This window comes from Xenopus tropicalis, chromosome 4 (assembly GCF_000004195.4).
Source record: "Xenopus tropicalis strain Nigerian chromosome 4, UCB_Xtro_10.0, whole genome shotgun sequence".
Lineage (NCBI taxonomy): Eukaryota > Metazoa > Chordata > Amphibia > Anura > Pipidae > Xenopus > Xenopus tropicalis.
Window position 1 is genome coordinate 25,647,035 of NC_030680.2, and position 24,676 is coordinate 25,671,710.

Genomic DNA, 24,676 nt, shown 5'->3' on the forward strand with positions numbered 1-24,676 from the left:
AACAATAGTCGAAACTTGCGATGAGCACAATTTTTCACCAGGAATTGATTTTCTGCGCAGTAGCCACATTTCACAAAATTGTTGCTGTTTCACAAGTTTTTTTTAGTGCTTTCGCAAATCACAAGTGAAATAATATGTTTAGCACAAGCCCTATTTATTGTACTCATGTTGAGTGTGAGGGTATACTGTCCCTTTTAAAATTAGAGAACTTTCACAAGTTGGAAAAAATAGAACAGAAAACTCCCCCCTTCTTGTTAACCTTTACTTACGAAGCCTTGTTTTTTTTGTTAGTATTCACATGATCCAGAAAAAAGAATCCTTCCTCAACCCAAAACACCAAGCAGACTGATCTATAAATCAATAGAATGAAAGGTTTTGCACAGGAAGCAGTGATGAGAACTTCACTAATGGCACTTGTGTTATGTTATATACCATTTTGACATTGGTTTCATTTACAAGTACTCTTAGATCCTTCTCCAACATTCACTTCAAAATATAAAATACATTTGCTTTCAGGGTTTTTCTGATGATTTCTGCTGTATTCTTTATATCTTAATTTTTTTTGAAGCATAGATCTACAGCTTGCCTTGCACTCTATTCAAGAGAAGCAGGCAGGGGGAGACACATGGGGTAACCCCCACCTGCCCACTATGTGCCCCCTAACTTGTGCGTCATTCACATATGTAAGCTAGGGAGCATCTGGAGGCATGGAACGTATTGTGCCCCCAAAAACTACTCTTTGCACTGAGCACTTATGGTTGCCACCTTTCTAGCATTAATACCGGGCCTTCGGGATGGGGGGTTGAGTAGTGACATCAATTTGGGCAGGATAATGGGTGGGGCAGAGATAAACATCTACTTAAAAGGGGAGTGTTTTCCACAGAGAGGGTCAGGGAAGGGAGGAATTAATAGGAAAGGTTGCAGCCCTTACAAATGTACCATCAAACATATTGCTGATAAATTTACAATACTGGCACCCTAACTGGTGATATGCCAGCTAAGTTGCCAACCCAACGAGAGATGGATTTTTGGTCTGGTGCTTCATGCAGAGAGCAGTGGTCCCCAAAGCCCAACTCCTTAAGAAGTGGTCACTAAGGGATACACTCTTGTGCCCCTTAAACAGGGTTGGACTGGGGGTGTAGGGCCCACCAGGGCTTCTGCCTCTGGGGCCCCTGCACCGCCAAATGGCCCCTGCCGCATTTACACACCCCTCCTGCAGGGGCCCCCAACACTCTTCGACCCCCTCCCTGCGTCGGGGGAGAGAGACCGAAGGATCACTGAAGCGCCTCCGGTGCCCCGGCTGCCCAGCTCTTGCACTTGTGCGAAGATGATCTTAAAAGTGGGTCAGAAAAGCAAGTACAAATCGACATCAAACAACACAGCAATATTACTATCGAAAAAGTTTAGTTTGTTAAGGAAAAACATATACGTATACAATAAATGCTAGTTTTATGTTTAAATGTGTCCAAATCCCCCTTAAGTTTTAGCACAAAGTCAAGCATTATATGTATTCTTTCCCAGATCTAGTATTAATAGACTCAAGGCAAAAGTAGAATAATTTAGCACTGTACTGGTGTCTGAAGTCAATGGTCTGTGAAAATGCTCTTAGAAATTTATAGTTATTTTTATGATTATTCTTGTCCAGGCATTTGTTATGGTAACAGACTCGTCGTTCATCTTCAAACTGTTTATGCTGCTCACTTTTAGAACGCTGTGTAGTTTTGTTTTCAGCTTACAGTCACATTGTATGGGTTTCTCCCCCATTCCAATGCTTCCAAATTAAGACAGTGTGAAAGAACATTTCAGCATTCTAATAGCATGTCAATAAAACATTTCTATAGGCATATATATATATATATATATATAAACAAAGAAAAGGGAAAGTTGTGCTCACCACTAAATTCTAAATCATTAGGCGGGGGTGCAATGAGGCCGTGACCACAAAATTCATATAGACAACAACAAGAGATCCTCTGCACTCACCCATTATCAGGACATTAAGACATTCTGTATATTAGGCTATCAAGATATGCTCTTCCCGTTAAGTAATAGGGATTGTTTGTCCATATATTGTAATATATTGAAGCTGGCCAACTATGTCCTAGTCATCCCCAGTCTGGCCAGTCCTACACTCATGTTTATCTGATCCATTCAAAATTCTACTGCTTCAATATACATTTAACAAAGGGACTGAGATTTACCTGCAACTTACTTGTTTTAAAGGTTAAAACCCCCAAATGGTTGCCCTTTTATTGGCCCATTGGGATCACCTGAAAGCATGACATCCACTTGGTATTGTAAAGTGGTTGCTGTGCCCTTTAACCAAGTCTTGACCAACCATTAACTTATGGCTGGACTCTCCTAACTACTGCTCTGAACCTATCAGGTGGCAACCGCTATTCTAAGTGATAAAAACAATGGTACACTCCTTATAAGGGCTACTTGAATAAATTCATACAGTTCAAGATGAGGAGATAACCATTAGTGCAAATTTCCCTAGTTCTTACATAATGTATAGTGATGAGCGAATCTGTCCCATTTCACTTTGCCATAACATTCGCGAAACACAATTGTGGAAATTCGCTGCGAATCCATGCCTGGTGAAAAAATTTGCTCATCACTAATAATGTACTATATATCTAGCTTACCATAGTGAGTCATTAAATTAGAGACAAACACCCATATGCACTTTTGAGAGAAGTGGGTCATGCTTCCTCTATTCCCTGTTCAGTTTATCAGAAACGCCTCCTGTAAGACATTTTGCAACAGTCTAAATAAAGTGGAACTAAAGCATTAACCTACTTAAGGGGAATGTGATACTATTTAGATAGGATTCCCCTTCAGCAATTTAAGTATCAAAACTCAGTAGGCATTGTTTAATAAAATACAAGTATGGGATCTATTGTCTAGAATTCTGAGGGCTTGGGGTTTTCCAGATAAGGCATAATTTGGATCTTCATACCTTAAGTCTACTAAAATCGAATTTAAACATTAATAAAGCCCAATAGGATTGTTTTGCCTCCAATAAGGATTAATTATATCTTAGTTGGATCAAGTACAAGGTAATGTTTTATTATTACAGAGAAAAGGGAATCATTTAACCATTAAATAAACCCAATAGGGCTGTTCTGCCCCCAATAAGGGGTAATTATATCTTAGTTGGGATCAAGTACAGGTACTGTTTTATTATTACAGAGAAAAGGGAATCATTTAACCATTAAATAAACCCAATAGGGCTGTTCTGCCCCAATAAGGGGTAATTATATCTTAGTTGGGATCAACTACAGGTACTGTTTTATTATTACAGAGAAAAGGGAATCATTTAACCATTAAATAAACCCAATAGGGCTGTTCTGCCCCAATAAGGGGTAATTATATCTTAGTTGGGATCAAGTACAGGTACTGTTTTATTATTACAGAGAAAAGGGAATCATTTAACCATTAAATAAACCCAATAGGGCTGTTCTGCCCCCAATAAGGGGTAATTATATCTTAGTTGGGATCAAGTACAAGGTACTGTTTTATTATTACAGAGAAAAAGGAAGTCATTTTTAATGGAGTCTATGGCATTAGGCTTTCCTGAAATTCAGAGCTTTCTGGATAATATGTTTCCGGTAAACTTATCCCATACCTGTACAACTATTTAATGACTTCTTCACAAAGATAGGATCCCTGGTGTAACTTTAGCTAAGTCAATTTGGCCACCCACAAGGTTCTAAATCAGGATTATCCAACTGTTTGGGGCCAGCACCAACAACTGGATCATAACAAAAGTCTATGGACAGCTGATGGGAATGGCCTGCATTAACACACTGATGTTGTCCTCACCTAGTGTGATTTTTAAATCTGATTGTTACCTTGCTGATTTTTTAATAGATTTCAATTAGGGCAAGACCTCCCAAGTGCCCAAAACACAGTCCTATAACCTTTCCTCTCGATCTGGAAGGATAAACAGGCATAACATATAAACTGGATGTGATATATGGATTCCAGTGATATTTGGTTGCCATTGCAGTCCTCTGCTTGTCAAGCACTTTTATACCAAAACATTTAGTTTATGGTCATTAGCAGTGGTGTATGTGTGATTGATGGTGCCGATCGCTGTTAATGAAACTGTCAACAGGATTAAAATCTAATTACATGATGCTACACATTAGAAGTACAAATATGTTGCTGATCATATCCAACATCATCTCAACAAACTTGCTAACCTCTGATGCTGATAGATGGCTATAGTCACGCAATGAACAGCATCCAGGCCATTCATGTGACTGTTGACTTGAAGTCTTGTTCCGATATATTTTAAAAATAAAGAGTTCATCCAAATTAGGATGTAACATTCAAAATCTTGGTCTTCTTTTTGGTCATATTCCAATGAGAAATGTATTCTATTTATAAAGGCTTTTAGCTGTTTAGCTGTGTCATAAAGATAAAAAAGGAAGGCAAGGACTGGAATAAATACTTTGCATCAAGCCTAGGGATAGAAATTCCTATGAGACTTACAGCACTTATTGAACTATAAAACTAAGGACACCTAAGAGCCAAAAAGTGTCACCGCAGACTTGCTATTAACTGGACTTACCTGCTTTCAGTGATAAATAATTTGCACTGGAAACATTGAGACATTATACATACTGTACTATATGTAAGTTAGAGATTCAATACCTGTAGATATGAGTGCCTGACCTGCAGAGGCATTACTCTGACTTTGAACGTTGCTTACAAAGCCATAAGTAGGTTTGCTTTAAAATACCACTTTCTTTAAAAAGTCGATTACATGACCAGTTGGCCAAAAATTACAGGTAGTAAGAGCCCTACTTTCTTTCTCCTTATTTATCAGTTCTATAACTCCCCATAGCATTTTCAGATATTATTTTGTACTTAGACTTTTCATGTTCTGGGAGTCTTTTGTATATTGAAGTCATGCCTGGATGATTATGAGGTTGTGGAAGGAAAAAGTAATAGAAAAAGTACAAGAACATTTTCTATGAGTTGAATTTAAACTTAGAAATTGTGTACAGTTTGGGGTGCTGGCTTACTTTTTCTTTGTAGCTCCTTCATTCATTTTGTGTCCCACTTTTTAAATTTTGCTTGTATTTAAATACAAATAGTTATTTAAATCATTTATTTCTCTTCCCTGCAAACATTTTATAGCAGGATCAAGTATGCACTCAGACCAAAACATGACTCTTTTATACATATTTTCAGTGTATGAATGAACAATTATACAATTATCATTCATGAAAATAGCACAATAGTGATGAGCAAATTTTTTTGCCAGGCATGGATTTGCAGCGAATTTGCGCATTTTGCCATTGGCGAATTGTTTTGCGCAAGTTCCGTGAAAATTCACCTCTGAAAAAATTGTTGCACACAATTTTTTTTTTTGTAGCGCGTCAAATGCGTTTCACAAATTTTTCGCCGTTTTGCAAATTTTCTTGCCGTCTTGCAAATTTTATGGTGAAGCAAAATGGGACAGATTCGCTCATCACTAAACACTAATATGATGTCATTATGTTTTGGTTTTTTTTACCAACGATGCTGCTTTCTTACACAGCATTCCTGTGTAACTTTGCACCTAATAAACTGGTATAGAGTGCTCTAAACCTTGTGGAAGCGGGCACAACTGGCATATTCATGCATGACAAGTATTGTAATTTATAGTTAATACCCTTCTGTGTCTTCCTTTCCTCCGGCAGCCAAATTCACGGGACTTCGGAAAGCCAAAGTGATGCATAGGCTTTTCCACCAGTGACTCCTATTGTTGATGGTGGAAAGACATTTCGGAGCAGTTAGTCACCCCCGGTAGCACAGATCTATCATGGGTTATTAACTTGCTGGGACATTAGCCTAATGTACAGAATGTCTTAATGTCCTATATATATTGATAATGGCTGAGTGCAGAGGACCTCTTGTTGCTGTCAGGATAGTGGGAAATCCTGGTAGGCCTCCACAACTCAGGTTTGCTCCCTGCCAGCAACTTTGGCACTCTACCCTCCCTCCCCCAACTCATCCACAGTTTAATGAAACTGTCAACAATAATTAAGCTTTCCATTTCAAGTTTGTTTGTAAACTTTCTAACAATCAAGTTAAAAAAAAATTGTGATAGGCAAAAAAATGTTGACTGTGTTTAATCTTGGAATTTTTTTGGCAGCCATAGATTCGCATTGGTGAATTGCTTCGCAAAACTTCCGTGAAAATTTGTCGCACATCAAAAAAAGTTATGGTCGTGCCAAAATTGGTGCCGTTCGGAACAATAAAAGACACGGGCGTTTTGCAAATTTTTCTGTTTTGCAAATTTTCCGGCAAAGCAAAACGGGACAGATTTGCTCATCACTACAGATCATCATTTATAATCACTGACCTTTGTTAATTAAAGTTTTTCTTCTTAATCACTGAGTGTCTTTTGCCATAACTTTAGTTTGAGAGAATCAGTGCAACAGCTAGTGCTTTGTCTGGGTTACCAGACTGTGAAATAAGCTGCCAGAAGAAGTTAAGGGAGGCTTATTAATTTGGGAGTAGTTCTGGATGTGTAAATTGTATAACAAGGTAAAGCTGCACTTTTAGTCTTAATATGGAATTAACCTTAGGATTTGTTCAGCTGTTTAACAGGGCACTAATGTGTAAAATTAAGTTGCTCATATCAAGCAAAAAAGAAAAAAAATGTAGGCACTTCTGGGAAACTCCTTTAATCTAATCATTATTTTATATTTCGTAACTAGAAGATAGTTCAGGAAAGCTAATAAAGCTAAAAAGAATGAGAGTGAGAATGAGAGAAATACTGTATGTTGCTGCAGATATTTGACAAGGGGACTCCTCAATTGACCCTTCCCCTACCCCACTGAACCCCCTTGTTACTAGAGATGTAGCGAACTGTTCGCCGGAGAACTAATTCGCACGAAAATCGGGTGTTCGCAAGTTCGCAAGTTCGCGAACTTTTAGCGAAGTTCGCAATTTTGGGTTCACCTTAGCTGGAGCCAAATTTTGACCTCTCACCCCAGAGCCAGCAGATACATGGCAGCCAATCAGGCAGCTCTCCCTCCTGGACCACCCCCGGACCACTCCCTTCCATATATAAACCGAAGCCCAGCAGCCATTTTACATTCTGCCTGTGTGTGCTTGATGAGTTAGCATAGGGAGAGAGCTGTGCAGGGGTTTGAGGGACAGTTTAGGTAGCTTTGCTGACTAGTGATCTACTTTCTACTGCTCTGTATGTAGCTGCTGTGGGCAGCTGTCCTGCTGATCTCATCTGCTGTAACCCAATAGTCCTTGTAAGGACTGCTTTTATTTTCTGATTACTGTTACTCTAGTCTTCTTTTCATTGTGTACTGCAGCTCCGTCTGTGTGTGTTGGAGACAGGTGTGCTGCTCATAGTAGTGCACTAAGCACCAACCACACATTCACATCATTTTTTTTATTTGTGTTTTTTTTACTTTGCTACTGTAATTTATAGAGCCCAGTGCTATTAGTCTAGCTGTGTTGGGGATTGGTGTGCTGCTCCTAGTAGTTCAGCCCCAGCACCAACCAGAGATCACTTTTTTTTTATTATTAATTTTTTTTTTTTTTAATTTAAGTTACTGTTCTTTAGCGTGTCCAGTGCTGTTTGCTGTTATTCATAGTAGTGCACCAAACACGTTACACATAGTAGTGACATTGCATTGCAATAAAATCACCTGAGCGATGTTTTTCCACCAGCAATAATATATTCCGTATCCACTACTGCGGCGTTTTGTCTTTGCGTGTTAACCGGCTGTAACCTTTACATGACTTGATTGGCATGTAGACGCCGGACGTTTTAAAGCAGTTTATTACACAAGTTTAGAAATGTAGTGTGATTTCTGCCCTTTACAGTACAAAACGCAACGCTGTGTCAACAACGTATTTTTCAGAGAAGTTTTTGCCCTTGATCCCCCTCCGGCATGCCCCTGTCCAGGTCGTGGCACCCTTTAAACAACTTTAAAATCAGTTTTCTGGCCAGAAATGGCTTTTCTAGGTTTTAAAGTTCGCCTTCCCATTAAAGTCTATGGGGTTCGCAAAGTTCGCAAAAGTTCGCACTTTTTGGCAGAAGTTCGCAAACGGGTTCGCGAACTTTTTTTGTGAGGTTCGCTACATCTCTACTTGTTACATACCTTAATGAAACACCAGGAGACAGAGATGGAATAAAATGGCCACAGCATTTATTCACATTTTATCAAATAAATAGGACCTTCCCAACCTCACCGCAAGGCAATATTCTAAAGCCAGAATTCCATAAGATCGCTACTATGCTCTGTCATTCCTCACTGAAGATTGGCTTCTTTCTTCCATTGTTGCCATTTGAGATCAGCATTGTGTTATTATATCCACCACTGAATATTAGGCTGGCTCTGCCTACAGCGGGAGCTGCATCTCCCTCCATGAGAGAAGTTCAGCAGCCCTCCTGCCGGTCCTGAATCGATGATAGGAAATCCAAGCTGGCTGTCACCTAGCACAAGCAGTAGTAGTGTCTGTATCTATCAAGCCACCGTGCAGTTACAGGAGAGACCCTCCTTTTTCCCTTTTACCTGTGCAGTACTCTGGTATCCAGAGGAGGGCAAAAATCCCAGCCTGAAGCCTGAGCCAATTATGCATCAAGAGGGAAAAAATTCCTTCCTGACCCCCAAGGCCATCGGAAACTTTCCCTGGATCAAGCAATAGTAGTTAACAGGGACGGAACTAGGGGTAGGCAGAAGAGGCAGCGCCAGGCTGGAGCCTCTCCTGCCTACCCCTAGTCATCTTCCTCTGTCATTGCCCCCGCCGCTTGTAACTAGCGGTGGAGGCAATGACCGTTCTGATCGCGCCCCCCCTCGCACCTCTTAGTGGGGGGGGGGAATTGCCGACGGGTTGCCTAGGGCGCCCAGTCAGCTTTGCCCGCCCCTGATAGTTAACATGAATTTAGGGTTTTCACACTAGAATATAGTTCATGTCCCACAAGCTGCATAGAATCTACAGTGTGGAAACTCCCTACAAGAATATTTTGTGGTTTTAGAGGTTTTTGGAAATTCTAATTTTTTCTAAAACCTCAAATGCCAAGTGATTTAAAAACAACCTTTTAATAAAGCTCCACATAAAAAATAAATATGGAAAAACACTAAAACCGTCAATTTTTCATCAAAGTGCCAAAGAAACGAAAAACCTCTAAAATTGCCACTGCTTGACATCTTTTAGATGGCGTATTGTTACGATTACATTTTCCACAGAAAATTAGTTTCTTAGAGCAAAAAAACATGAATCATAAAAAAAATATATGAACATTAGTAAATTCCCCCCATAGATCTTAGGAACATTGTTTCCTATGAAAACAATTATCTACAGCAATGGATGAGTGCGATGGCTAGAAATATTATTATAAAGGTGTAGAGCCCGTTATCTAGAATGCTCTGGACCAAGGGTTTGCCGGATTAGAGGGTCTTTCTATAATTTAAATCTCCATACCTTAAGTCTATTTAAAAATCAATAAAACATTAATTAAACCCAATGGAATTGTTTTGCATCCAATGGAGTAAGGATTAATTATATTTTAGTTGGGATCTAATACAAGGTACTGTTTTATTATTACAGAGAAAAAGGAATCATTTAACCATTAAATAAACCCAATAGGGCTGTTCTGCCCCCAATAAGGGGTAATTATATCTTAGTTGGGATCAAGTACAGGTACTGTTTTATTATTACAGAGAAAAGGGAATCATTTAACAATGAAATAAACCCAATAGGACTGTTCTGCCCCAATAAGGGGTAATTATATCTTAGTTGGGATCAAGTACAGGTACTGTTTTATTATTACAGAGAAAAAGGAAATAATTTAACCATTAAATAAACCCAATAGGGCTGTTCTGCCCCAATAAGGGGTAATTATATCTTAGTTGGGATCAAGTACAGGTACTGTTTTATTATTACAGAGAAAAGGGAATCATTTAACCATTAAATAAACCCAATAGGGCTGTTCTGCCCCAATAAGGGGTAATTATATCTTAGTTGGGATCAAGTACAGGTACTGTTTTATTATTACAGAGAAAAGGGAATCATTTAACCATTAAATAAACCCAATAGGGCTGTTCTGCCCCCAATAAGGGGTAATTATATCTTAGTTGGGATCAAGTACAGGTACTGTTTTATTATTACAGAGAAAAGGGAATCATTTAACCATTAAATAAACCCAATAGGGCTGTTCTGCCCCCAATAAGGGGTAATTATATCTTAGTTGGGATCAAGTACAGGTACTGTTTTATTATTACAGAGAAAAGGGAATCATTTAACCATTAAATAAACCCAATAGGGCTGTTCTGCCCCAATAAGGGGTAATTATATCTTAGTTGGGATCAAGTACAAGGTACTGTTTTATTATTACAGAGAAAAAGGAAATCAATTTTAATCAATTTGATTAAAATGGAGTCTATGGGAGATGGGCTTTCTGTAATTTGGAGCTTTCTGGATAACAGGTTTCCAGAGAGTTGCCTGACCATGAATTGATATTCATTGTTAGTGAATCATGTGAAGTTGCAGGAAAAAGGAGATTATCAGCTAAATAATAACTGGCTGGTAGATGCAAATATATTGATGTTTATTGCTTTGAGCTATGGTAAGCCCATTCTAAAGACCTTACAGGAGTGAATCCTGAGCCGAGGACCAAGGCTTCATAGCAGGGCAGATAGGATTTTGATTGGTTAGCTTACATGCTTGCTTAATAATGAGTGGACAGTTAATAGTAGATGGTGAAGATATAAGCAAGAGTGACACAGTGCTTGAAAAACATGTACAGTATGTGTGGCTTAGAAATGTAATTGGTTGTAAAGCAGACACATGTGGTTATATAGAGCACATGTGGTTGCTCTTCCTTTGGTGTGAGGAGAGACAGTTTCGCAATGGGTGACATGGCGACATGTGATGGATGACGTGACTATGTGACTAGCTGTACCCTGTGTGTGTGAGGGAATCTAAGAAGAACCCAGGGAAAGCAGGAGTTGCACATCCTCAGGTGGGAATCATAAATGCCTTTATGTGGAAAAGATTTTGGTTGTATTTGTAGAGGCTTGGAAATAGGTCTTCACCCCATAGTAGATCTGATGTGCTGTTTTTCTTTCAGGGCCAGTTATACTGCATTGAACTGTCTGCGCCTCTGTTTTGGTTGTCTATAAACATCTTCAACAGTCTACCTTACTCCGTCTCACTTGAATTGTTACAAAAGCTTGAATCACCATAGCAGATAAACTAAAACAAATAATCACAATGCATTCCAACAACTCTTCATATTTTACACCTTGAAAAAAGAAAATCTGCATTGTTGTACATATGGAGTATGAATGGTGGCTCCTAGGATGCCCACAGGTCCCATAATACATTTTTTTCTATATTGCTGCAACACACACATGATTGAATTCCTAACTGACTAGATTTCTATACAGTATGGAAAGTACACTCATACTACAACACAAAGAGCTTTTTAAGAACATGGAAGCTAAAAAGCACAAGGGCATTTGCCAAGAGCAATTAGTCTAATGCAAGTTAGAAAGTGAAAGAAATGCCTGATTGGTTGCTACTGGCAACTACGCTTTTTTTGTTTTGTACATCAGCCCCAAAGTGTAATAAATTATGAATTTATGATTTCTAATATAAATATAGCTCTACAAATTTTTTTCACAGAGGGCTGTATTAACAATTCCTGGTCACTGCTCACAAAAAACTGATTACAATCTACATTTATGCATGAACTGCTTGAATTACATGTAAATGTGAGTCCAGTTGAGCTGTACTTTTATTGAGAGGCAACTAGCATTTCATTTCTGAATTCTTCTGTATCAGGGTTCTCATTTCCGACCATTTCACACACAGGAGCAATATGAATTGATCCAAAGTTATTAAATATATTCAATGGTTCTCATTCTTCTGCATAGTGGCATGTGCCCTCAAAGCTGACGTGAATCTGTCAGAGCTTTTTAAGCATATATATATATATATATATATATATGGAGCCTTAGCTTTTCAGAGGAATAGCACAATATGCATGATTTATTGCAGCAATTTATGTTTCCTCTCTTAAAATTTCTATCTGTTTTAGAATTCTGTTTTACCATGAATAATAAGCGCAGGGGAAAATATACTCATTCTATAAAAGTTTCATTTATCATGCAGAGGTTTCCAGAGCCCACCTTGTTAGTGGAAAAACTGTTATGGACCCCATTTTAACAAGCTTACAGGTATCTAAATATATTTCAGTTAATCTTGATATAGTTAAATAAATATTTAAAGACGTTAATGAGTGTTTACCCATAGGTTAAGTTCTCCACAATTTAAAGGTTACCAGATAGATTTGCCACCTTTTTTCTTTCCTAATGCTGACCTTTAGGTTGGGATGGGCTTTGATGTCACTTGGGGGTGGGACTTTTAAATATGGGATGGGAACTGGGTGGGCTAGGTGGAAAAAAAGGTGAATGGGGCCGGATTAAATGTAGGGAAATGGGCGGACTGGGAACAGAAATAGGCAAAGCAGAGGCCTATGGGGCGATTGGCAGCAGAGAGGGTCAAGGAAGGAGGAGATGTATAGGGCAACACATTGCCGGTTCATTTGTAATACTTGTGCCAGATCTAGCTGGTAGTTTACCAGTCAAATATCGGCAAGGTGGCAACCCTATAGCCAGATCATGGGAAAACATGGGTGTTCATGAGTTCATGAGAAAATCCAGTTAGATGGGCTCCAATGAATAAAATGAATATAAATGCAATCAATGCTGCCAGGCAACAAACCCCCCTGATATTTTATATTCTTATGGTAACTTGCCCAAATCGTAAAATTACTGCATCCATTAGGTATAGGTCATAAGCTATTTCATTATCTTTCCTGTAGGTTTTGTATAACAAATCCAGCTGCCAGAGAGCAACAGGGGTATATATTGTGTAGTAGTTTGTATTATTTAAACACTGTATTTGTTGAACCTTGAAACATTTTTTTTAATATTGTCTTACATGTCTTCCTGTTATAGTTCCTCTGATATCTAGGGAACTGAATAAGAATTCACCGCCAAATCTCACCCTAACTGGCCTTTTGCTGGTAAATGTCTAGGTGAGAGAATATGATTTCACCCTAAATGATACACCTTTAGGGTAGGACAATGCACCTTTAGGTTAGGACAATGCATCTTTAGGGTAGGACAATGCACCTTTAGGGTAGGACAATGCACCTTTAGGTTAGGACAATGCACCTTTAGGGTAGGACAATGCACCTTTAGGGTAGGACAATGCACCTTTAGGGTAGGACAATGCACCTTCAGGTTAGGACAATGCACCTTTAGGGTAGGACAATGCACCTTTAGGGTAGGACAATGCACCTTTAGGTTAGGACAATGCACCTTTAGGGTAGGACAATGCACCTTTAGGGTAGGACAATGCACCTTTAGGGTAGGACAATGCACCTTTAGGGTAGGACAATGCACCTTTAGGTTAAGACAATGCACCTTTAGGGTAGGACAATGCACCTTTAGGTTAGGACAATGCACCTTTAGGGTAGGACAATGCACCTTTAGGGTAGGACAATGCACCTTTAGGGTAGGACAATGCACCTTTAGGGGAGGACAATGCACCTTTAGGGTAGGACAATGCACATTTAGGTTAGGACAATGCACCTTTAGGGGAGGACAATGTACCTTTAGGGTAGGACAATGCACCTTTAGGGTAGGACAATGCACCTTTAGGGTAGGACAATGCACCTTTAGGGTAGGACAATGCACCTTCAGGTTAGGACAATGCACCTTTAGGGTAGGACAATGCACCTTTAGGTTAGGACAATGCACCTTTAGGGTAGGACAATGCACCTTTAGGGTAGGACAATGCACCTTTAGGGTAGGACAATGCACCTTCAGGTTAGGACAATGCACCTTTAGGGTAGGACAATGCACCTTTAGGGTAGGACAATGCACCTTTAGGTTAGGACAATGCACCTTTAGGGTAGGACAATGCACCTTTAGGGTAGGACAATGCACCTTTAGGGTAGGACAATGCACCTTTAGAGTAGGACAATGCACCTTTAGGTTAAGACAATGCACCTTTAGGGTAGGACAATGCACCTTTAGGTTAGGACAATGCACCTTTAGGGTAGGACAATGCACCTTTAGGGTAGGACAATGCACCTTTAGGGTAGGACAATGCACCTTTAGGGTAGGACAATGCACCTTTAGGGGAGGACAATGCACCTTTAGGGTAGGACAATGCACATTTAGGTTAGGACAATGCACCTTTAGGGGAGGACAATGTACCTTTAGGGTAGGACAATGCACCTTTAGGGTAGGACAATGCACCTTTAGGGTAGGACAATGCACCTTTAGGGTAGGACAATGCACCTTCAGGTTAGGACAATGCACCTTTAGGGTAGGACAATGCACCTTTAGGTTAGGACAATGCACCTTTAGGGTAGGACAATGCACCTTTAGGGTAGGACAATGCACCTTTATGGTAGGACAATGCACCTTTAGGGTAGGACAATGCACCTTTAGGTTAGGACAATGCACCTTTAGGGTAGGACAATGCACCTTTAGGTTAGGACAATGCACCTTTAGGGTAGGACAATGCACCTTTAGGGTAGGACAATGCACATTTAGGTTAGGACAATGCACCTTTAGGGGAGGACAATGCACCTTTAGGGTAGGACAATGTACCTTTAGGGTAGGACAATGCTTGCTTCCAACCCCAGAGGAGCAAGCACCACATTTTGGGAGTTTTTGGTTGTTTAATCCAATATTTTTCTATTTTTTGCACTATTATTTCCATTAAACAAGAATCATTCCATTGTTACATAGTTACATAGTTACATAGTTACATAGGGTTGAAAAAAGACCAGTGTCCATCAAGTTCAACCCATCCAAGTAAACCCAGCACACCCAACCCACACCTACCAATCTATACACTCACATACATAAACTATAAATACAACCACTAGTACTAACTGTAGATATTAGTATCACAATAGCCTTGGATATTCTGATTGATCAAGAACTCATCCAGGCCCCTCTTAAAGGCATTAACAGAATCTGCCATTACCACATCACTAGGAAGGGCATTCCATAACCTCACTGCCCTCACCGTGAAAAACCACCTACGCTGCTTCAAATGGAAGCTCCTTTCCTCTAATCTAAAGGGGTGACCTCTGGTGCGTTGATTGTTTTTATGGGAAAAAAGAACATCCCCCAACTGCCTATAATCCCCTCTAATGTACTTGTACAGAGTAATCATGTCCCCTCGCAAGCGCCTCTTTTCCAGAGAAAACAACCCCAACCTCGACAGTCTCACCTCATAGCTTAAATCTTCCATCCCCTTTACCAGTTTAGTTGCAGTCTTTGCACTTTCTCCAGCTCATTAATATCCTTCTTAAGGACTGGAGCCCAAAACTGCACTGCATACTCAAGGTGAGGCCTTACCAGGGACCTATAAAGGGGCAAAATTATGTTCTCATCCCTTGAGTCAATGCCCTTTTTTATACAAGACAGCACTTTATTTGCTTTAGTAGCCACAGAATGACACTGCCTGGCATTAGACAACTTGTTATCAACAAAAACCCCTAGATCCTTCTCCATTAAGGAAACCCCCAACACACTCCCATTCAGTAGATAGTTTGCGTTTATATTATTTCTACCAAAGTGCATAACTATGCACTTATCAACATTGAACCTCATTTTCCAGTTTGCTGCCCAGTTATCTAATTTTGTCAAATCGCTCTGCAAAGCGGCAGCATCCTGCATGGAACTTATAGTTTTGCACAATTTAGTGTCATCAGCAAAAATAGAAACAGTACTCTCTATGCCCACCTCCAGATCATTAATAAACAAGTTAAAAAGCAAAGGCCCAAGGACTGACCCCTGCGGTACTCCACTAACCACACTGGTCCAATTAGAAAATGTTCCATTTACAACCACTCTTTGTACTCTATCCTTCAGCCAGTTCTCTATCCAATTACAAACATTATGTTCTAGGCCAATATTCCTTAATTTGATCATTAACCTTCTGTGAGGTACTGTATCAAACGCTTTAGCAAAGTCCAAGTAGATGACATCAACTGCCATTCCAGCATCAAGGTTCCTGCTCACCTCCTCATAAAAGGCGACTAAATTAGTCTGGCAAGATCTGTTACGCATAAAACCATGCTGGCACAAACTAATAGTATTGTGAACTGCAATGTATTCAAGTACCCTATCCCTTATTACCCCTTCCAAAAGTTTTCCTACTACTGATGTCAGACTAACAGGCCTATAGTTTTCAGGCTGAGAACGGGATCCCTTTTTAAATAACGGCACCACATTAGCAATCCGCCAGTCTCTTGGCACCATGCCAGACCTCAATGAATCCTGAAAAATTATGTGAAGAGGTTTGGCAATCACAGCGCTCAGCTCATATAATACCCTGGGATGAATCCCATCCGGCCCTGGACCTTTGTTTACCTTTACATGTTCAAGTCTCTTTTGAATTCCCTCCCGAGTGACCCATGCGCCAGTAGCTAAATTACTAGAACTGGGCATATTACAAGGGAAGCCTTCATTAGCTGGCTCCTCAGATGTATAGACAGATGAAAAATAAGAGTTCAAAATTTCAGCTTTTTCCCCGTTCTCATCAACCAACTTACCCCCCCGTGATAATAAAGTTCCCACCCCTTCTTGCTTCATTTTTTTACTATTCACATAATTAAAAAATAATTTAGGATTCTTTTTACTCCTAGCAGCAATATCCCTTTCCATTTCTATTTTAGCTTGCTTGATAGCTTTTTTGTTGGGGCAATATACCCCATTGTTCAAAATAAATTGGACCTTTGGTGAACATTTTTTTTGTCCATTGTTTAAAAAAGACAAATCTACCGATATTTGTTGTGCTAAACAGGGCAAACAGAGATATTAGAATTACTCTATATTGTCACTGTAATTTAGTAACAACTGGTAATCAAATTACCAGTGTAGTAAACCCCTTGTTTAATGAACAAAGAGCTGACGTGAGAATTTGTTTATACAGATCACATTATCTCTCTTGAGTCAGAGATATTAGAATTACTCTGTTACTCTATGTTTTCATTGTGATAACCCCCTTGTTTAATGAACAAAGGACTGAAGGGTGGGGTTTGTTTTTACAGATTTAATATTAAAAAAATACAGTATTGAAAAAAATATATATTTTTTATTACAAGTATTGGAAAAGCTAATTTTAAAGTTCTGTTTATTTTGCTCATGGAAAAAACATATATACTGTAGGAATATACTGCTATTACATAAAGCTTGTTTATAAAGGTTTGTCAAGAATTCCTCAGCCAAGAAAAGCACATAAAGAAACCTGAAATGGTAATAAATACTACCCAAGCATAAGGGCAAGTATTGCAATTGTTTTGTCCTATATTTCTCTAGGTGTGAACAAATATGTTCCAAAACTGAAATACTTCAAATCAAGGCAAACTACCTTGACATAATTGAAGCTTCGTCTGTGTCTCAGTGATGATCATTTATGTGAAATGTATAATTGTGAACTATAAGGGAAAGGCTATTTAAACACAAAAGAAACAAGGGAAAACATACAGTACATGGTTTTTTTGTTTGTTTTTTTTTCATTTTCATCAAAGCTTGAACAACTGCAGATTTCTCAGATCTGCTATACAAGCTCTGATCCAGACTGAAGCTGTCGGCTACTGCAGAGAGACAGTGGAGCAGTCGCCTGGGCTGCAGGCAGGGTTAGCACAAAATACTAAGGAGTTTATCTCAATAAGTGTAATATATGGGATGTTCTAGAAAAGAGAAAAGGCAAATATATTTAGTAAAAATTTTGTGATAATATTTTTAGTGATTAGAGCTGGCTTGGGTTGCAAGCAAGATGTTCAAGTGTTAATCTGAGTACGTAAGACCTAGGATAGATGTTAAAGTTGTAGTTTAACAATAGTGGAAGAACAATGAACTAAGTGGGACAGTCCCAAGAAAAAGAGACATTTTGTTTATAACATGATTGATGGACCATATTGTTGTTTTGGCATGTCACTTTATTGATTTAAACCACTTATCTTAAACAAAGACAACTGGAATTTTTAATGAAGAATAAACCCTCCACCCACCCCTTTGTAAAATGGACCCCAAACACATAATTGTCTTCAGTGTCGGACGGAGTCGGGAGGATACCGGGAAAAAAACCCAGTGGACCCCAGCCTTCATAGGCCCCTCTGACCCAGGCTCACTCCCCCACTTGCACCATTCCCTCTACCCTGATAGCAGCCACAGGAGTTAAAAGTTATGCAATACGTGGCACAGGGGGCAGGGGCAGGCCTAATCACTATTGCGCCCTAGGCAAGGCCTATTGATTCACTGCACCCCACAGGAGACAGGTACAGGCAAGGCATGACACTTTCCCAAACTCTTGCGAGAGTTCAGGAGAGTTCAAAAAAGCTGTCTTGTTCTGCCTTCACTTTTCTCTGGTAGGGAGCACAGAAGTTTTCTCCGGAGGTAAAGAAGTGCCAGAACTAGGGGTAACTAGGAAGAAGAGGTTTGTGCCCTGCGCCCCCAAGTATTGCGCCCTAGACACGTGCCTCTACTGCCTTCCCCTAGTTCCGGCCCTGATGGGGAGGCAGATACCAGAAAGAGGCCTTTGTGTTTGCAAGGAGGACCCTTGTAGTCACAACCAGGCCACCATTTTTGGCCCCTGTCAAATCTGGTTTCTGGACAGAGATTGCCGATCTGCAGCATGCTCCGTAGAAGTCAGATAAGCTTAAAATGCCCTGGCTGGGGATTGCCAATTGTGCACATTCAGTGCCGGTAGTCCAGGCATCTTTCAGAGAAGACAACGATAAGGTTCTGGTAAGGACAAGAAATGGAGTAGGGATTGGTCTCTGAAACTGAAATCAAAGCACTAAGATATTATTTTTTGCAACACTATTGTCATTTCTCAAACCATTTGCATTGTATTCAGGATAATAACAAACTCTATATAGTTACCAATAGTAACCAATCAGCAGGTAGCATTTACCCATCTATTTAAAAAAATATCTTTTTCGTTACTAGACCTGGGCAAACTGTGCACCATTATTTAAAGACAGTATAACTTTACATACTATGGCACTTTCCAGTTAGGAACTGGGCTGCATGTGTTATTTTATTTCGGTTTGACAAGATTAATACCAGTTTATTACCTGCTGGTAAATTCTAGGACATAGGGGGCAGCTTTATAGAATAATTTCAGTTTAGGTATCATACATACATGCACAGACACTAGCCATTGTTATTACTAAAGCTGTCTTGTTTGTAACCTGGGCATTATTGTTGTCTCCGTTCTTTGCTAATATGTGTTCAGAACAAATCATTTGTAATGATTAGTTGTCTAGAAGATGAACTTTTGTTTTTAAAGCTCTTATGATTCTCTGAGATGTTTTCCAAAGTGATTTAGGGCAGCAAACTTGCAGTGGGATCGCAAAGCACTGACTTGAGCTAAAATGAGCTGCTTTGGCTAAAATCACATTTGTACTTGCTTAGAACTCAAGGGTGTCTTTTATTTGCTTGGATTTTATTAGAACTCTCAGACTTATTTTAGGTTTGCGGTTAATGCAGTTCATGACTCTTTTACTGAAGTTGTGCTTCAGCCCTTTTTTGCATGGAACCAATGTCCTTCTGTTTTACTTGAAACAGCTCCCAAAAGGCTATAACGACATATAGGGAAGCACATTTTAATTGAACAACACATTTCAACATTTATTTCATGCTCTCCTCATGCCTTCACTGTGCTGAGGGTTGCCTTTTATATTTGTGATTGAAAATGTTAGCATTATACCTTTGGAAGGTCTAACTTTGCAAGGGCAATTAGTCAGTTTTCTTATACTCTTGATATTTCTTGGTCAGAAAATCCATATCTACTGAGATGAGCATGTGTATCTGACATTATTACACAGGCATAAGGTTGAGAGTGAACATACTGAGGATAATGCTTACTCAGGGATGGCATTTTCACATCATCTATATAACTTCTCAGAGTCTAGATGGGCCATCAACGAAGGAACCTACAGCTCACTTTCACTTCTAATCTACTCATTGTGTATGGCAAAGACTGGACAATAATCAAATAATTGGCCCATAAGCAATTAGACAGGAAGAATGCCATTATTATAATAGCTATTGATATTCATGCTTTATAGGTTTCCTATTGATTTCATATTTTGCATTATCACCCATATCTGTAACATATTACCATAAATAATAATTACAAAAATTACATCAAATTACAGTTAGCATGTTTGCAAGTTTGCCCATGCAAACATCATAAAGATACCTGCTTATCCAAATTATGGGATGTGTCTCTGGTTGTAGTACCTCTCAAAGGTTCATCCATGTCAAAACATAGGCTTTGCTGATCATTAGTGATGGGCGAAATGTTTTGCAAGGCATGGATTTGCAGCAAATTTCCGCGTTTCGTCATTGGCTGATTGTTTCGCGAAATGGATGAAAAAATTTGTTGCGTAAAAATTTGCCATGTGTCCAAAAATTGTCGCCCGCGTCAAAAATAGCTGCACGACAAAAGAATAGCCACGGGTGACAAAAGAATAGCCGCGGGCGATGAAAGAATTGCCGTGCGACAAAAGAATAGCCTCGAGTGACAAAAGAATAGTTGCGGGCCACAATTTTTTTTGACGTTCCACATTTTCGCGAATTTTTCGCCGTTTCGCCTTTCAAAAGATTCGCAAATTTTTCGGCGAAACAGGACAGGTGCGCTCATCACTATTGATCATCTCTAGTTGTGAAAAGATCAAATTGCAAAGGGAACATGAGATAAAATTCTACCATTTATGTTTATGGTATTAAAGTCTGAGGTTATGATGCATGACACAATCAAACTGGTGTAAGGGATAGAAACATATGTTTTTATCTCTTTCTATTTATTACATCACATGGTTTTCTGTAAAAGATGAGAGCTTTCAATTTACTTGTGTTTGGACCTGGTTGGAGATCATCGTCAAAGACAAGAAGTCAAGTGGCCAAACAGAGTAACTCGCAGGTTTGCCTTTCAGTATAGACTATAGCAAAAAAGCAGAGATACTCTCTGAACAAGGAGATTTAAACCTAAGTAAGCTCTACGGGGCAGGGACCTCCTTCCTACTGTGTCTCATATCACATGGCACTTATATATATATACATATATGTATTTATTGTATTTATTTATTATATCACTTGTCCTCCCTGTGTGTAATTTTGTATTCTGCAAGACTGTACAGCACTGCGTACCCTTGTGGCGCTTTATAAATAAAGTTATACATACATACAAGTAGGGATAAATGGTTTGGACTGGCTAACTGCAATCCATTCCCACTAAAAATAACATACAGGCCCAAATAGTAGAATGGTACTGGTGAAACTGACCATGTTGTTTGACCAGCCTGAGCACAAAGGCCTTCCTAACTCCTTCTGCTCAAATTACATACTGGCTCTATATCTTATCAAACTGAGTGATACAAAGAAAAAGAGCTTTAATGCTTTCTGAGGATATCATTATGTTCTAGAGGTTTATGGATTGCAGCAGAAGCACAATGGGTTACCCAGAGATTTATGTGATAATGAAATAATCTAAAGTTATTACAAAGACTCCTGTTTGGAGATGCCCAATGAGACTGTTACATTGAAATCTATACTCATGGTATAGCCCTCCCCTACCTCATGGGTGAACCTACCAAAGAAACCTCTGTGCATCAACATATAATTAGCTTTATTTACAGTATACATGATCAGTTCTGGGACCAAATACCAATACAAATATTATTTCATGCAAAGAGTGAAGCTCTCTGGAAGACCTAAGGTCATAAAAGATCTCCAGCTGACCAGCCCTGCGGTAGAACAATTTAATTTTTATGCATTGCAGTAAGGTACAATGTGGAGTATTCCCTGTCAGTCATTCTAAATCAGTTATCAGTTTAATATATAATAAAACTTTTTACCCCAGTAGCAAAACTACAACTTACAAAGAGTTAGTAGAAAAAAGTATGCATATATTGGCAAATTATAATTGTTTTGGAATACTCTGCCAAGAGAATATATCATATGGGAATAATGATGCTGAATTAATCAATCTGAATTTGAATGAGCTAACAACAATATCTACAGGCACAGAATTGACAGGTAAAGATGTTAAATATACATAATTTATACATGCATGGAGTTTCATAATAAGGTCCTATATTTAGATAGCTGGGTGCAGAGATTTGATTGAGGGCTTAACTCTGTAAATATCTGTCACTGTTCAGAGCATGAAGTCTGCCTTGGCTTTATTGACTTAATTCATTCTGCAAGTAAATTTAGGTATTTAAAATGGAAACATAAAAGAACTAGGGGTTTCTAGGGAATCATGACCCCGACCCCTTCCCCTACCCCAATGCCTACCCCTTGGTTTTTTTGCATTAGCACCAAATTACTTCCAACTAATGCATGTCTAATAATAACCACCAGCATGTAAGTTGATTGGTTGCAGGTTTTTACTTCAGACCATGGTCCTTTCTTCAATGGGATGCCAATGTCCCTTTAGACTATAAAATACAAAGGAAGTAAAGAGCGGTTTTGTACAACTAATTCTCAAATACTGAGGATGGCCTTCTTAGGGGAACTCAAAACAGGGAATTGGTGGTGGGGGGATTTCAGAAAATCAATGATTTCCTCCTCTAGATACATCTCAAACTATAGCTGAAATACTTTTATCAACTGTTTTTGTATATCTCAAATATTGTTATTCTGTAGGTTATAGCAGTGATCTGAAAAATTGTTGGGCATCCAAAAAAAATCTAAAAGCACCTGGTCTGTACAATCTTCACTTTGAATGGACACTAAGGGGGAGATTTACTAATCCCCGAACAGACCGAAAGCGTTTGAATGCGTTTTTTAAAATTTTTTGCAACTTTTTTACGTCACCGTTGCGAATTCGTCGTATATTTTCCGTGACTTTTTCATCGCCGTTGTGAAAAAATCGTATTGTCGCAACGAGTACGAAAGTTTCGGATTCATTCAAGCTTCGGTATCGTGACTTTCCTTGAGCCAGGTTGGAGCTGCACAGTGCCATTTATTCCTATTGAAGGCTTCCAAAATCATGCAAAGTTGCAAAGTTTTTTCTGCCATTCACGATCGTTCAATACGAAAAGTCGCAACGGCGACTAAAAACCACGCAAAATACGAAAAAATTGCGACGGAGACGAAAATGTCGCAAAATTTTCATTTCCAATTCGATTTTTTCCCTTTCGGTATTCGGATTCGTGGATTTGTAAATCTCCCCCTAGGGGTGAGCACAATTTTTTGCAAAATTGGAGCAAAAACTTGACGAAAATTTGACATTTGAAAATGATGAAAAAGTTGTGGTCAAGTTAAGAAATTCATGGTCGCATCAAAAAAATTGTTGTCGCTCCATAAAAAGTTTCACATATTTTTCAGCAGTTTTGTGATTTTTTTGGGACAGATTCACTTATCACTAGACACTAGTCCCAACCATAAAGCTTTCCCACTGTACCCCCTGTACCCCCTGGCTCTCTTTAGATGCTCAGCGCCACTAATTGAGCCTTGCTGTGCCTATTGATGCAGGGGAATCCTAGAGCTACTTTCACATTCCGACTAGGTGCTAGTTCCAGGGATCCCTTCCCTCCTAGTGTCAATAGGAGAAGCACACTTGTACCTGAAACACTTGGCACATTGGCATGCCGAACGCCAGAGATGACAGTTGACAGACTTCCATTTTATTGCACCTGATTTGCAAAGAAATGCAAGTGCAGTTGTGGTAATTTTGACAAACTTAGCATAATTGTGCCAAATGCACCACCCCCTTGCAACCGCAATAATGCAGGAATTTTGGGGGGGGGGCCTTGCATTGAGGGAAAAACATGTTGCACTCAAAATAACATGTTGCTTACTGCACTTTGATCTCTGTAACACTCCATTAATAAAAAATTTGTATGATTGCTCAAAGCAGTTAAATGTGTTTGTCACCTTTGATAATCATATAAATGTCATAATAGTTTCCTAGCACTCAGGCTTATTGATGATTAAATGCAACAAAATCCTTATGAATTCCCAAGTCTATGACAAATCTACCCCTTTCTTATCACTACAGAGAGTAGAGAGTATGAGAGTAAAGAAATGATTCACAGAGAGTAAAGAAATGATTCATTACTATGGGTATCAGCAGTGATGCAAATGAGGACCAATTCTAGTATTCAGTTTTTCCTTTTTTTCTCTTGAAACTGCTATTTCACATGTTTTTCTTGTTAAGAAAATATTGAATTCTCTACCCATCACAAGACGGAAAGGGATGTTATCAAGCTTAACTATAAGTCAACTTTAATGACAGATCTAGTGAAAAGCGTGACTCATCCTGCTCAAAAGGATTTAGAGAGATAATATTTGATTCTAGTTTAATAATATTTTTTATTTTAATGATAATTGCCCTACCTAGTTCATGTTAGGCTTCTTGAAATCAAGATCCACATTTTTCTAACTTTAATAACAGTTTAAAGTTTTGTAAAACAACGAATTGAAATTCAATTCTCAGGATTCCAGACCAGGGCATAAATAATATGATGATCTATGATTTTAAATGAAGAAGCTTTGGACCTATACCAAACTCCCTTATAAGTCTAGGCCTGTGATGACCAACAGAAGGCCTTCCATGCTTAGCTGTGACCCTGTTCTTGAGGATCTGT

The 24,676-nt window shown here is 39.0% G+C and overlaps 1 protein-coding gene across 1 annotated transcript in view; it reads left to right on the plus strand.

Annotated features, from left to right (window-relative positions):
• The window catches only part of luzp2 (leucine zipper protein 2), a 337,413-nt gene that overhangs the window by 53,251 nt on the left and 259,486 nt on the right, over window positions 1-24,676 (plus strand). The gene's annotated exons all lie outside the window — the stretch shown is intronic.